We start from the raw sequence: 10268 nt of genomic DNA, 5'->3' as shown, positions 1-10268 counted from the left end.
GAATAGAGTAGAAAATTTTCAGTAAATGTAAGTGCTTTCAATAGAATAGAGTATTTAGTTATGCTTGTTGTCCAAATGAAATGTTAGGGTTATAAGATATATTGAGATGTTTCTGTCAATATTGAACCATTGAATGCAATGAACGCCAAGTTTGAAATTTTCTACATAAATGTTCATGTGTGAGTGCCCATGCGTGGCGCAGGGTACATCACCGACGAGCCGGTCGATGACGCCTAGAAGATCACCGACGACACTCGCATTGTCGACAACCATCATCTATAGTGACTAAACATGGTCTGTGCGGTTGCTTAAATACAAAAATGAAGGATATTCCCTAGTGGCCTATGTTTGCAGGGAACACCTCCGAGTGGGCTACGTTTTTCCGGAGTGTAGATTCATTTCCGTTCTAGCAAATTTTAGGTGTTCGATATGTCCTATTTCAGCAAAGGTCATGCCGGAATTTTCCGTGAATTTTAGCATGACTTGTGCTAGCATATATAGGAAATATCGAGTGCCCTAGATTTGCCAGAAAGAGAATTAAACAACATTTCGGATTAACTTTAAGTCTGTTGAGGCTTCATACATGATGGTCAGAAAATCAGTGAGGGAGAGTGTCCACCATATATGAGAGAAGAAGAATGCCGATTGTTATTGTGGGGGTCGCTCTTCCTCTTCTTTCTCATGATAGACCTTTTGGTAATGCAGAGAAGAGCGACCATCATCGATGCTCGAAAAATCGGTGAGAGAGTGTCCACTATATACGGCCGAAATATCATAGACGAAGAATCCCGACTGTTGTCGTGGGGGTCACTTCTCCTTCATTCCCGTGTGCCAGACATTTTGGTGTAATGCACTAGGGAATGAAGGAAGGAGTGACCATCACCGACGGTCGAATATATCAGAGAGGGAGTTCCCACCATATACACCACGTGAGATGAGAGTTTTCACAGAAGACTCGACAGACCGAAAGTCAACCTGTGCTTAAGAGTGATCTGTGTGTTGAATTTTTGGTAATAGCCATCAATTTATAATCTTTGAATTATGAACACATGAAGTGTCTGGCGATGATAGGATACCTGAGTGCGAATAATGCAGTGACCACCGGGGTATGTGCGACAGGCATCACCTAGGAAAATGGTAGATCGCTCAAGATGGGCGAGACCTTCAATGTTTTTACGGTACGTAAACGACCACAAATATTTGTTCGTAATTAAGCATGACTTGTGATTATTTGCTTCAACATGTAATTTCTGTTTTTTACAATTCAACTGATGCATGCCCTGCCATGTGATACGTCCATTTTGCATCATGCTTTTATATCGATATTTATTGCATTATGGGTTGTTATTACACGTTATGCCACAATACTTACGCCTATTCTCTCTTATTTACAAGGTTTACACGAAGAGGGAGAATGCCGGCAGCTGGAATTCTGGGCTGGAAAAGAAGCAAATATTAGAGACCTATTCTGCACAGCTCCAAAAGTCCTGAAACTTCACGAAAGTTATTTTTGGAATTAATAAAAAATACTGGCGAAAGAAAGTACCAGAGGGGGCCCACACCCTGGCCACGAGGGTGGGGGCGCGCCCTACCCCCCTGGGCGCGCCCCCTTGCCTCGTGGCCCCCTGGCAGGCCTCCGGTGCCCATCTTCTGCTATATGAAGTCTTTCGTCCGAGAAAAAATCATAAGCAAGCTTTCGGGAAGAAACTACGCCGCCACGAGGCGGAACCAATCTAGGGCTCCGGCAGAGCTATTCTGCCGGGGAAACTTCCCTCCTGGAGGGGGAAATCATCGCCATCGTCCTCACCAATGATCCTCTCATCGGGACGGGGTCAATCTCCATCAAAATCTTCACCAGCACCATCTCCTCTCAAACCCTAGTTCATCTCTTGTATCCAATCTTTGTCCCAAAGCCTCAGATTGGTACCTGTAGGTTGCTAGTAGTGTTGATTACTCCTTGTAGTTGATGCTAGTTGGTTTATTTGGTGGAAGATTATATGTTCAGATCCATTATGCATATTAATACTCCTCTGATTATGAACATGAATATGATTTGTGAGTAGTTATGTTTGTTCCTGAGGACATGGGAGAAGTCTTGCTATAAGTAGTCATGTGAATTTGGTATTCGTTTGATATTTTGATGAGAAGTATGTTCTCTCTCCTCCAGTGGTGTTATGTGAACGTCGACTACATGACACTTCACCATTGTTTGGGCCTAGAGGAAGGCATTGGGAAGTAAGAAGTAGATGATGGGTTTCTAGAGTGACATAAGCTTAAACCCTAGTTTATGAGTTGCTTCGTAAAGGGCTGATTTGGATCCATATGTTTCATGCTATGGTTAGGTTTACCTTAATACTTCTTTTGTAGTTGCGGATGCTTGCAATAGGAGTTAATTGTTGGGGAATCTAGTAATTTCAAAAAAATTCCTACGCACACGCAAGATCATGGTGATGCATAGCAACGAGAGGGGAGAGTGTTGTCCACGTACCCTCGTAGACCGTAAGCGGAAGCGTTAACACAACGCGGTTGATGTAGTCGTACGTCTTCACGATCCGACCGATCAAGTACCGAACGCACGGCACCTCCGAGTTCAGCACACGTTCAGCTCGATGACATCCCTCGAACTCCGATCCAGCCGAGTGTTGAGGGAGAGTTTCGTCAGCACGACGGTGTGGTGACGATGATGATGTTCTACCGACGCAGGGCTTCGCCTAAGCTCCGCAACGATATTATCGAGGTGTAATATGGTGGAGGGGGGCACCGCACACGGCTAAAATATCGTATATCAATTGTGTGTCCAGAGGTGCCCCCTGCCCCCGTATATAAAGGAGCAAGGGGGAGGCTGCCGGCCTAGGAGGAGAGGCGCGCCTAGGAGGAGTCCTACTCCTACCGGGAGTAGGACTCCCCCCCTTTCCATGTTGGACTAGGAGTGGAAGAGGCGAAGAGGTGGAGGGGAGGAAGGAAGGGGGGGGCGCCGCCCACCTCTCCTTGTCCTATTCGGACTGGGGGGGAAGGGGGTGTGGCCCTGCCCTAGCCTCCTCTCCTCTCTTCCATCTAGGCCCAATAAGGCCCATTAGGTTACCGAGGGGTTCCGGTAACCTTCCGGTACTCCGGAAAAATCCCTATTTCACCCGGAACACTTCCGATGTCCAAACATAGGCTTCCAATATATCAATCTTTATGTCTCGACCATTTCGAGACTCCTCGTCATGTCCGTGATCACATCCGGGACTCCGAAAAACCTTCGGTACATCAAAACATATAAACTCATAATATAACTGTCATCGTAACTTTAAGCGTGCGGACCCTACGGGTTCGAGAACTATGTAGACATGACCGAGACACCTCTCCGGTCAATAACCAATAGCGGAACCTGGATGCTCATATTGGTTCCTACATATTCTACGAAGATCTTTATCGGTCAGACCGCATAACAACATACGTTGTTCCCTTTGTCATCGGTATGTTACTTGCCCGAGATTCGATCGTCGGTATCTCGATACCTAGTTCAATCTCGTTACCGGCAAGTCTCTTTACTCATTCCGTAATACATCATCCCGCAACTAACTCATTAGTCACAATGCTTGCAAGGCTTATAGTGATGTGCATTACCGAGTGGGCCCAGAGATACCTCTCCGACAATCGGAGTGACAAATCCTAATCTCGAAATACGCCAACCCAACAAGTACCTTTGGAGACACCTGTAGAGCACCTTTATAATCACCCAGTTACATTGTGACGTTTGGTAGCACACAAAGTGTTCCTCCGGTAAACGGGAGTTGCATAATCTCATAGTCATAGGAACATGTATAAGTCACGAAGAAAGCAATAGCAACATACTAAACGATCGAGTGCTAAGCTAACGGAATGGGTCAAGTCAATCACGTCATTCTCCTAATGAGGTGATCCCGTTAATCAAATGACAACTCATGTCTATGGCTAGTAAACATAACCATCTTTGATTAACGAGCTAGTCAAGTAGAGGCATACTAGTGACACTCTGTTTGTCTATGTATTCACACATGTATTATGTTTCCGGTTAATACAATTCTAGCATGAATAATAAACATTTATCATGATATAAGGAAATATATAATACTTTATTATTGCCTCTAGGGCATATTTCCTTCAGTCTCCCACTTGCACTAGAGTCAATAATCTAGATTACACAGTAATGATTCTTACACCCATGGAGTCTTGGTGCGGATCATGTTTTGCTCGTGGAAGAGGCTTAGTCAATGGGTCTGCAACATTCAGATCCGTATGTATCTTGCAAATTTCTATGTCTCCCACCTGGACTAAATCCCGAATGGAATTGAAGCGTCTTTTGATGTGCTTGGTTCTCTTGTGAAATCTGGATTCCTTTGCTAAGGCAATTGCACCAGTATTGTCACAAAAGATTTTCATTGGTCCCGATGCACTAGGTATGACACCTAGATCGGATATGAACTCCTTCATTTGCTGCTTCCGAAGCAGCTATGTACTCCGCTTCACACGTAGATCCCGCCACGACACTTTGCTTAGAACTGCACCAACTGAAAGCTCCACCGTTCAATGTAAATACGTATCCGGTTTGCAATTTAGAATCGTCCGGATCAGTGTCAAAGCTTGCATCAACGTAACCACTTACGATGAGCTCTTTGTCACCTCCATAAATGAGAAACATATCCTTAGTCCTTTTCAGGTAATTCAGGATGTTCTTGACCGCTGTCCAGTGATCCACTCCTGGATTACTTTGGTACCTCCCTGCTAAACTTATAGCAAGGCACACATCAGGTCTGGTACACAGCATTGCATACATGATAGAGCCTATGGCTGAAGCATAGGTAACATCTTTCATCTTCTCTCTATCTTCTGCAGTCGTCGGGCATTGAGTCTTACTCAATCTCACACCTTGTAGTACAGGCAAGAACCTTTCTTTGCTTGATCCATTTTGAACTTCTTCAAAACTTTGTCAAGGTATGTGCTTTGTGAAAGTCCAATTAAGCGTCTTGATCTATCTCTATAGATCTTAATGCCTAATATATATGCAGCTTCACCGAGGTCTTTCATTGAAAAACTCTTATTCAAGTATCCCTTTATGCTAGCCAGAAATTCTATATCATTTCCAATCAGCAATATGTCATCCACATATAATATCAGAAATGCTACTGAGCTCCCACTCACTTTCTTGTAAATATAGGCTTCTCCAAAAGTCTGTATAAAACCAACTGCTTTGATCACACTATCAAAGCGTTTATTCCAACTCCGAGAGGCTTGCACCAGTCCTTAAATGGATCGCTGGAGCTTGCACACTTTGTTAGCTCCCTTTGGATCGACAAAACCTTCCGGTTGCATCATATACAACTCTTCTTCCAGAAATCCATTCAGGAATGCAGTTTTGACATCCATTTGCCAAATTTCATAATCATAAAATGCGGCAATTGCTAAGATGATTCGGATAGACTTTAGCATCGCTACGGGTGAGAAGGTCTCATCGTAGTCAATCCGTTGAACTTGTCGAAAACCTTTCGCAACAAGTCGAGCTTTATAGACAGTAACATTACCATCAGCATCAGTCTTCTTCTTGAAGATCCATTTATTTTCAATGGCTTGCCGACCATCGGGCAAGTCAACCAAAGTCCATACTTTGTTCTCATACATGGATCCCATCTCGGATTTCATGGCCTCAAGCCATTTTGCGGAATCTGGGCTCACCATTGCTTCTTCATAGTTCGTAGGTTCGTCATGGTCTAGTAACATAACCTCTAGAATAGGATTACCGTACCACTCTGGTGCGGATCTTAATCTGGTTGACCTACGAGGTTCAGTAATAACTTGATCTGAAGTTTCATGATCATTATCATTAACTTCCCCACTAATTGGTGTAGGTGTCGCAGAAACTGGTTTATGTGATGATCTACTTTCCAATAAGGGAGCAGGTACAGTTACCTCATCAAGTTCTACTTTCCTCGCACTCACTTCTTTCGAGAGAAACTCCTTCTCTAGAAAGGATCCATTCTTAGCAATGAATGTCTTGCCTTCGGATCTGTGATAGAAGGTGTACCCAACAGTCTCCTTTGGGTATCCTATGAAGACACATTTCTCCGATTTAGGTTCGAGCTTATCAGGTTGAAGTTTCTTCACATAAGCATCGCAACCCCAAACTTTAAGATACGACAACTTTGGTTTCTTGCCAAACCATAGTTCATAAGGTGTCGTTTCAACGGATTTTGATGGTGCCCTATTTAGAGTGAATGCAGCCGTCTCTAAAGCATAACCCCAAAACGATAGCGGTAAATCAGTAAGAGACATCATAGATCGCACCATATCTAGTAAAGTACGATTACGACGTTCGGACACACCATTACGCTGTGGTGTTCCGGGTGGCGTGATTTGCGAAACTATTCCGCATTGTTTCAAATGTAGGCCAAACTCCTAACTCAAATATTCTCCTCCACGATCAGGTCGTAGAAATTTTATTTTCTTGTTACGATGATTTTCAACTTCATTCTGAAATTCTTTGAACTTTTCAAATGTTTCAGACTTATGTTTCATTAAGTAGATATACCCATATCTGCTCAAATCATCTGTGAAGGTGAGAAAATAACGATATCTGCCACGAGCCTCAATATTCATCGGACCACATACATCTGTATGTATGATTTCCAATAAATCTGTTGCTCTCTCCATAGTTCCGGAGAACGGTGTTTTAGTCATCTTGCCCATGAGGCACGGTTCGCAAGTACCAAGTGATTCATAATCAAGTGATTCCAAAAGTTCATCAGTATGGAGTTTCTTCACGCGCTTTACACCGATATGACCTAAACGGCAGTGCCACAAATAAGTTGCACTGTCATTATCAACTCTGCATCTTTTGGCTTCGACATTATGAATATGCGTGTCACTACTATCGAGATTCATTAAGAATAGACCACTCTTCAAGGGTGCATGATCATAAAAGATATTACTCATATAAATAGAACAACCATTATTCTCTGATTTAAATGAATAACCGTCTCGCATCAAACAAGATCCAGATATAATGTTCATGCTCAACGCTGGCACCAAATAACAATTATTTAGGTCTAATACTAATCCCGAAGGTAGATGTAGAGGTACCGTGCCGACTGCGATCACATCGACTTTGGAACCATTTATCACGCGCATCATCACCTCGTCCTTAGCCAATCTTCGCTTAATCCGTAGCCCCTGTTTCGAGTTGCAAATATTAGCAACAGAACCAGTATCAAATACCCAGGTGCTACTGCGAGCATTAGTAAGGTACACATCAATAACATGTATATCACATATACCTTTGTTAACCTTGCCATCCTTCTTATCCGCCAAATATTGGGGCAGTTCCGCTTCCAGTGACCAGTCTGCTTGCAGTAGAAGCACTCAGTTTCAGGCTTAGGTCCAGACTTCGGTTTCTTCTCCTGAACAGCAACTTGCTTGCTGTTCTTCTTGAAGTTCCCCTTCTTCTTCCCTTTGCCCTTTTTCTTGAAACTAGTGGTTTTACTGACCATCAACACTTGATGCTCCTTTTTGATTTCTACCTCCGCTGCCTTTAGCATTGCGAAGAGCTTGGGAATTGTCTTATTCATCCCTTGCATGTTATAGTTCATCACGAAGCTCTTATAGCTTGGTGGCAGTGATTGAAGAATTCTGTCAATGACGCTATCATCCGGAAGATTAACTCCCAGTTGAATCAAGTGATTATTATACCCAGACATTTTGTGTATATGCTCACTGACAGAACTATTCTCTTCCATCTTGCAGCTGTAGAACTTATTGGAGACTTCATATCTCTCAATCCGGGCATTTGCTTGAAATATTAACTTCAACTCCTGGAACATCTCATATGCTCCATGACATTCAAAACGTCGTTGAAGACCCGGTTCTAAGCCGTAAAGCATGGCACACTGAACTATCGAGTAGTCATCAGCTTTGCTCTGCCAGACGTTCATAACTTCTGGTGTTGCTCTTGCAGGAGGCCTGGCACCTAGCGGTGCTTTCAGGACGTAATTCTTCTGTGTAGCAATGAGGATAATCCTCAAGTTACGGACCCAGTCCGTGTAATTGCTACCATCATCTTTCAACTTTGCTTTCTCAAGGAACGCATTAAAATTCAACGGAACAACAGCACGGGCCATTTATCTACAATTAACATAGACAAGCAAGATACTATCAGGTACTAAGTTCATGACAAATTCAAGTTCAATTAATCATATTACTTAAGAACCCCCACTTAGATAGACATCCCTCTAATCATCTAAGTGATTACGTGATCCAAATCAACTAAACCATGTCCGATCATCACGTGAGATGGAGTAGTTTCAATGGTGAACATCACTATGTTGATCATATCTACTATATGATTCACGCTCGACCTTTCAGTCTCCGTGTTCCGAGGCCATATCTGCATATGCTAGGCTCGTCAAGTTTAACCTGAGTATTCTGCGTGTGCAACTGTTTTGCACCCGTTGTATTTGAACGTAGAGCCTATCACACCCGATCATCACGTGGTGTCTCAGCACGAAGAACTTTCGCAACGGTGCATACTCAGGGAGAACACTTTTATCTTGAAATTTTAGTGAGAGATCATCTTATAATGCTACCGTCAATCAAAGCAAGATAAGATGCATAAAAGATTAACATCACATGCAATCAATATAAGTGATATGATATGGCCATCATCATCTTGTGCTTGTGATCTCCATCTCCGAAGCACCGTCATGATCACCATCGTCACCGGCACGACACCTTGATCTCCATCGTAGTATCGTTGTCATCTCGCCAACTTATTGCTTTTACGACTATCGCTACCACTTAGTGATAAACTAAAACAAGTACATGGCGATTGCATTGCATACAATAAAGCGACAACCATATGGCTCCTGCCAGTTGCCCATAACTCGGTTACAAAACATGATCATCTCATACAATAAAATATAGCATCATGTCTTGACCATATCACATCACAACATTGTTGGAAATATGCCCTAGAGGCAATAATAAATAGGTTATTATTATATTTCCTTGTTCATGATAATCGTTTATTATCCATGCTAGAATTGTATTGATAGGAAACTCAGATACATGTGTGGATACATAGACAACACCGTGTCCCTAGTAAGCCTCTAGTTGACTAGCTCGTTGATCAATAGATGGTTACGGTTTCCTGACCATGGACATTGGATGTCGTTGATAACGGGATCACATCATTAGGAGAATGATGTGATGGACAAGACCCAATCCTAAGCCTAGCACAAGATCGTGTAGTTCGTTTGCTCAGAGCTTTTCTAATGTCAAGTATCATTTCCTTAGACCATGAGATTGTGCAACTCCCGGATACCGTAGGAATGCTTTGGGTGTACCAAACGTCACAACGTAACTGGGTGGCTATAAAGGTGCACTACAGTTATCTCCGAAAGTGTCTGTTGGGTTGGCACGAATCGAGACTGGGATTTGTCACTCCGTGTAAACGGAGAGGTATCTCTGGGCCCAGTCGGTAGGAAATCATCATAATGTGCACAATGTGACCAAGGAGTTGATCACGGGATGATGTGAGTTACGGAACGAGTAAAGAGACTTGCCGGTAATGAGATTGAACAAGGTACCGGGATACTGACGATCGAATCTCGGGCAAGTAACATACCGATAGACAAAGGGAATTGAATACGGGATTGATTGAATCCCCGACATCGTGGTTCATCCGATGAGATCATCGTGGAACATGTGGGAGCCAACATGGGTATCCAGATCCCGCTGTTGGTTATTGACCGGAGAACGTCTCGGTCATGTCTGCATGGTTCCCGAACCCGTAGGGTCTACACACTTAAGGTTCGATGACGCTAGGGTTATAGGGAAAGTTTGTACGTGGTTACCGAATGTTGTTCGGAGTCCCGGATGAGATCCCGAACATCACGAGGAGTTCCGGAATGGTCCGGAGGTAAAGATTTATATATGGGAAGTCCTGTTTTGGTCACCGGAGAAGTTTCGGGTGCTATCGGTAATGTACCGGGACCACCAGGAGGGTCCCGGGGGTCCAGCAAGTGGGGCCACCAGCCCCAGAAGGCTGCGTGGGCCAAGTGTGGGAGGGGACCAGCCCCAGGTGGGCTGGTGCGCCCCCCACCAAGGCCCAAGGCGCATGGGAGAGTGGGAGGGGGCAAACCCTAGGTCCAGATGGGCCTTAAGGCCCACCCTAGTGGCGCCCCCCCTCTCCTCCCCTTGGCCGCACCCTAGATGGGTTTGGGGGCTGCCGCCACCCCTGGGGAGGGAACCCT

This window comes from Aegilops tauschii, chromosome 2 (genome assembly GCF_002575655.3).
Source record: "Aegilops tauschii subsp. strangulata cultivar AL8/78 chromosome 2, Aet v6.0, whole genome shotgun sequence".
Classification (NCBI taxonomy): Eukaryota; Viridiplantae; Streptophyta; class Magnoliopsida; order Poales; family Poaceae; genus Aegilops; species Aegilops tauschii.
This window is presented reverse-complemented; position numbering follows the sequence as displayed.